This window comes from Oncorhynchus gorbuscha, unplaced genomic scaffold (assembly GCF_021184085.1).
Source record: "Oncorhynchus gorbuscha isolate QuinsamMale2020 ecotype Even-year unplaced genomic scaffold, OgorEven_v1.0 Un_scaffold_1005, whole genome shotgun sequence".
Taxonomy (NCBI): Eukaryota; Metazoa; Chordata; class Actinopteri; order Salmoniformes; family Salmonidae; genus Oncorhynchus; species Oncorhynchus gorbuscha.
In genome coordinates, this window is record NW_025745920.1 from 134,001 (window position 1) to 140,000 (window position 6,000).

The window sequence follows — 6,000 nt, forward strand, 5'->3', positions numbered from 1 at the left end:
CCCCTCTCTCCGGGCATGAGAGGACACATAAAGGCCTATAGGACCTCACTCATCACCCGGGTAACACCCCTATATTTCCGGGGATGATTCCAGCAGGGGACACCCCCCACCTCCACAACCTCGCACACCAGGTGAACCAGGGCACCCTTCCCAAGACTATAAAGCATATAGCCGCGCTGTTACGAAGCCCGTGCACCTGGTGACGCAAACCGGATGTCGTGCACCTGGTCACCCTAAGGCCACACTAATGGGTTACCAAGTGCTGGTGGTACTTTCCAGGCGGGCACCCACCTTTTTTAGTCTGCTTGCCCACTCTCTCTCTGGGTCTCTGGACTCTGGATTCTGGACTCTGGGTTACCAGATGCTGGTGGTACTTTCCAGCCGGGCACCCACCTTTTTTAGTCCGCTTGCCCACTCTCTCTCTGGGCCTCTGGACTCTGGACTCTGGGTTACCAGGTGCCGGTGGTACTTTCCAGCCGGGCACCCACCTTTCTTAATCCGCTTGCCCACTCTCTCTCTCTGGGCCTCTGGACTCTTTCCCTTTTCTGTATACCTGGTAACCCATTTGTATTGAAGGATGAAGGTGGAGGAAGACGCCTTCCGTCCCGAAAGAAGGTTCGGCGCTCGATCCCGATACGAGCTTTAAGATACGCTATTGGAGCTGGAATTACCGCTGCTGCTGGCATCATACTTGATCCTCGTTAATGGATCCTCGTTAAAGGATTTAAAGTGTACTCATTCCAATTACAGGGCCTCGAAAGAGTCCTGTATTGTTATTTTTCGTCACTACCTCACCGAGTCGGGAGTGGGTAATTTGCGCGCCTGCTGCCTTCCTTGGATGTGGTAGCCGTTTCTCAGGCTCCCTCTCCGGAATCGAACCCTGATTCCCCGTTACCCGTGGTAACCATGGTAGGCACAGAAAGTATCATCGAAAGTTGATAGGGCGGACATTCAAATGAGACGTCTCCGCCACAAAGGCCACGCGATCGGCTCAAAGTTATCTAGAGTCACAAAAGCGGCCGGGACAACCGAGATTGGCCCGCATGGGTTTTGGGTCTGATAAATGCACGCATCCCAGGGAGGTCAGCGCTCGTTGGCATGTATTAGCTCTAGAATTGCCACAGTTATCCAAGTAACGTTGTAGCGATCAAAGGAACCATAACTGATTTAATGAGCCTTTCGCAGTTTCACTGTACCGGCCCTGTGTACTTAGACTTGCATGGCTTCATATTTTAGACAAGCATATACTACTGGCAGGATCAACCAGGTAGCCACTCACAACATAGAGGTTGTACCTGGTCACACTAAGCAAAGAACAACCAGGGACCGGTCCTATCCCGTCAGGGGAGGAGGCCCTGGTGCAATCCACCGTGCGCCCAGCGGGAGGCCCTGAACTGCCCATGACCGAGGCCACAGGTGCCGGGGTGCCGCTCGAGTGGTCTCTTGTCTAGCTGGAGGGTACATTCGGAACGCCATCAACCGGGTAAAAACAGAACCACAACCTCGGTCAGACCGCTTGGGTCAGCCGGGTAGGTCCACTTTAAAGACAGGGTTTGAGAATATGTGTCTGTGGCGCCGATGCGTTACGGGATGACCATCACCACATGCTTCGCAGCCTGGGTGTGTCACTCCCCGCACCGGAACACCAATGAAGGGCCACTGGGTCAGACAGTTCGGCTGGATCTTGCATGAACGGTGCATGCCTGGAGTGTATTGAAATAGGGGGTCAATCGTCTCTGAAAGGGGCTCCCCCGATAGAGGCCAATCCAAGTGGGGCGGGAGGAACAATCCATCAGAACACCAGCCAAAGGCCGGCCAATAGAGGCCCTCCCAAGTGGAAAACGGATGCAAATCGGTCAGAGGAAATTACACTGGCTGGACAACAGAGGAGAACCATGGAGACGCACCGTGAACCAAGAGTGGGACTGGACTGGAGAGCTAGCCCTCACCGGGGATAAACAATCACCAAGCGGTTGCCAAAGCGACGGGCACCTTCATTGGACCAGAACCATGGTCATTGATGAACCAAACCCACAAGGTAATGGGATAGAGCACCTGCCCAGGACAGAGCTCAATATCCTCCCACCACCAAGCTGGGAAACATGGATCAAAAGTTAGGACAAATCGGGCACCGAAGGGGCTGGTCAAACCACCAAATCGGCCCCCGGCGGAAAAGGTCCAAAGTACCATGGTTCCGAGGGGCTCACATCCCTCAAAAGTGTCCATTACTCATTTTATATCCGGGCTGAGCAGTTTGGCACCACCCCCGTCTCTCTAGGACATGGAAGTCTTGCTGTCAAAAACCAGGTTTCTGATTTCGCGCCGGTACCTGTCTGGTCCACCCGCCACTGAGTGTGTCATTAACGGGCAGGCCAAATTTTCGACATAAGCCCTGAACCTCACAGGGCTTCTGTGTGCCCCGCCATTGGGGGTCAAATTCAGGTACACCAAAACGTGAATAAATCAAAAAGTACACCTCCAATCTGGATGTTTTTTTTTTACACGAAAGGGCACATATAGACGAGCATTTCCATTGAATTGAAACCGTTTTTGTATAAAACATTTTAATAGGAAATCGTGTTTTAAGTTTTGGTGAAAAAAGTGCACGTTACAGGGCGCATAGGTGCCTGTGGATGCTAACTTTTTTTACATGGTGTAATTGTTGCCCATCACGAGAGAGGGTATGAGCCGAATTTTGGGACCTCTTGCCCTTCGGGAAGTATTTTTAATCATTTTTTTGAACATTAGTGCCAAATTGTCACCTGGTGATTGAAAATCGGCATGTGGTAACCCAAAATGAAACATGGTTCTATATGCATTTACCGGGCTCCCTAACATTCATGCCCACTATGGGAGTACTCTACTACGGCCCTCTATGAATGGGGGCCGTCCTGAGTGATTTATGGAAGGTTTAAAATATTTTTGTGGATGCGGATTAGGATATACCTCTGTGCAACTGGTGATTGAAAATAGGCACTTGGTAACCCAAAAATAAAAATATGCTTCTAAATACATTTACCGGGTCTCCTAATATTCATGCCCCCTATGGGAGTAGCGTACTACTGGGGAAAATTCACAGGAGGGCGCCAAAGGTACATTTATGGAGGTTTCAAAAATAATTGTGAAAAAAGTCCAAACATTTCAAAAATTGCACTATGTTTTATTTGCAACTGGTGATTGAAAATAGGCACCTGGTAACCCAAAATTAAACACATTTTTAATAATTTTAATGCATAATGACACAAATATGAGGGTGAATTTAAAACAAATATACCTCATTTAATCAGTTAATCATGGAATGATTTGTCCCTCAATCAGTGTCCGGGCCCGGCTGGCATTTTTGGGCAAATTATGGTACCGGTAGCCGTGCCTGCGTTTCCAGAGAGTGACACATATGGTCAGCCACAGTTCCCCAGTCTGTAACCGACCCTTAGTTAAAGTTCAATGTGGCAACACTTCGTCGAATTGTACCGGTCACTTTACTTCCAATGCCAAACTCTGCAAATATTTGGCCCACATACTCTCACAGATTACCGTAGGGTTGACCGCAGAATGTGAAAAAGAAGACTTCTGTGTCTGAGGTCATTTCCGTCAGATGAGGCCTGATCTGATGGAATCGTTTAAGCCAAGTGTATTCCTCCTCCCATATAACAATTCTGCACTCCCCCGAAGCTATAGTTCGTTTTGTGGCTCGCAACGCACATCTGATAACCCCCACTTTCCGGGGTTACTTCAGCAAAATCACTCTCACTGAACATGGTGACTGGGGATTGTCGAGTGCCATTAAATATGGCCAACCGGCTGGACATGAGAGCTGCAAACCTACGCCTGTCAGAGCAGGTGGCTCGGACCTCCAACCTACTGAGAACTGAAGGAATTGCTTGATTACTTAGCTCAACAAAGCGTTTTAACTCCGCAGCGCTGAGCACGTCGTCCCTGCAGCGTTTGCGAAATTTTGCCCTGTGCGTTGCTTGGCTCTGCCGCAAGTCCCTGTCCATCTTCGCCAAGCAGAGTAACATCTTTCGAATTCCACTGACCTTAGCTTGCATACCATTTGGCCGGAACTGAATAAGATAATTCAGGAAACCTCGAACATCGGCTCGGTACATTTTTAACATGGATGGTGCCAAACCACGGTGGTCACATTGGCCATACCACTCAGACACACGTCTGTAGTTATCCAGAAAACACAGTCCTTCATCGGCCTTGCCCTCTGACATAATGCGGAGGAATTCCCGTACTCGGGATATACTGGTGCGACTATTGTCAATTTGTTTAACTGAAGGGTTTCTACCCCTAATATAGTGTTCATATTGAGTCAAAATTGCATTACTCCAAACCTCAATTCTGGACGGCACACCGCCGTCTTCATCACTCTCGCTCTCCGTGGAAGTCGCCACGACGCAGCCTTGCTCCCTCGGTTCCGAGCACGGTTCACTACCGACCTGACTGGTTGGCTGCACCGCCGCCGACGCACCTGCTGACTTCTCACCCTCGTCCCCCAGCTGCTGATCCACCACGGCTGACTGCTCACCCTCGTCCCCCAGCTGCTGATCCACCACGGCTGACTGCTCACCCTCGTCCACCAGCTGCTGATCCACCACGGCTGACTTCTCACCCTCGTCCCCCAGCTGCTGATCCACCACGGCTGACTGCTCACCCTCGTCCCCCAGTTGCTGATCCACCACGGCTGACTGCTCACCCTCGTCCACCAGCTGCTGATCCACCACGGCTGACTGCTCACCCTCGTCCACCAGCTGCTGATCCACCACGGCTGACTGCTCACCCTCGTCCCCCAGCTGCTGATCCACCACGGCTGACTGCTCACCCTCGTCCCCCAGCTGCTGATCCACCACGGCTGACTGCTCACCCTCGTCCCCCAGCTGCTGATCCACCACGTCCGCCTGCTCACTCTCGTCCCCCAGCTGCTGATCCACCACGGCTGACTGCTCACCCTCGTCCACCAGCTGCTGATCCACCACGGCTGACTGCTCACCCTCGTCCACCAGCTGCTGATCCACCACGGCTGACTGCTCACCCTCGTCCACCAGCTGCTGATCCACCACGGCTGACTGCTCACCCTCGTCCACCAGCTGCTGATCCACCACGGCTGACTGCTCACCCTCGTCCCCCAGCTGCTGATCCACCACGGCTGACTGCTCACCCTCGTCCCCCAGCTGCTGATCCACCACGTCCGCCTGCTCACTCTCGTCCCCCAGCTGCTGATCCACCACGGCTGACTGCTCACCCTCGTCCACCAGCTGCTGATCCACCACGGCTGACTGCTCACCCTCGTCCACCAGCTGCTGCTCCACGGACAACTCACTTTCAAAACACTGCAAAATCACAGGGTTCTCCAGCCGCAGTTCAACACCATTGTCAGGCTGCATATACTGCCCTGATTCGGGCTGCTGTCTCTCAGTCGAAACCCGGCTAGATTGCATAGCATTCGTCCATTCCATAGTACTGGGCTTAAGTGCATGTACAGACTTGAAATGTCGGTCTAGCCGCACGATATTCTGCTTGGAACAAAGCCCACAGTCGCGTCTTGGTCTGCTGCTCATAGCTTCTCTCTCCTGCCTTCCTCCGTGTCTCTTTGTTTGCTCCACCGAACAACCTAAACCTAACTAACCCTAACCCTAACTAACTCTAACAATAACTAACCCTAACCCTAACTAACCTTAACTAACCCTAACCCTAACTAACTCTAACCAACCCTAACTAACCCTAACTCTAACCTCTAGCCCTAACTAACCCTAACCCTAACTAACTCTAACCCCAACTAATCCTAACCCTAACTAACTCTAACCCTAACTAACTCTAACCCTGACTAACCCTAACTAACTCTAACCTCTAACCCTAACTAACCCTAACTAACTCTAACCCTAACCCTAACTAACTCTAACCTCTAACCCTAACTAACTCTAACCTCTAACCCTAACCCTAACTAACTCTAACCCTAACTAACCCTAACCCTAACTCTAACTAACTCTAACCTCT

General features: G+C 51.3%; 1 protein-coding gene across 2 annotated transcripts in view; it reads left to right on the forward strand.

Moving 5' to 3' along the window:
• LOC124020951 (thrombospondin-2-like) overlaps window positions 1-6,000 on the forward strand; it is a 77,473-nt gene that overhangs the window by 68,963 nt on the left and 2,510 nt on the right. The gene's annotated exons all lie outside the window — the stretch shown is intronic.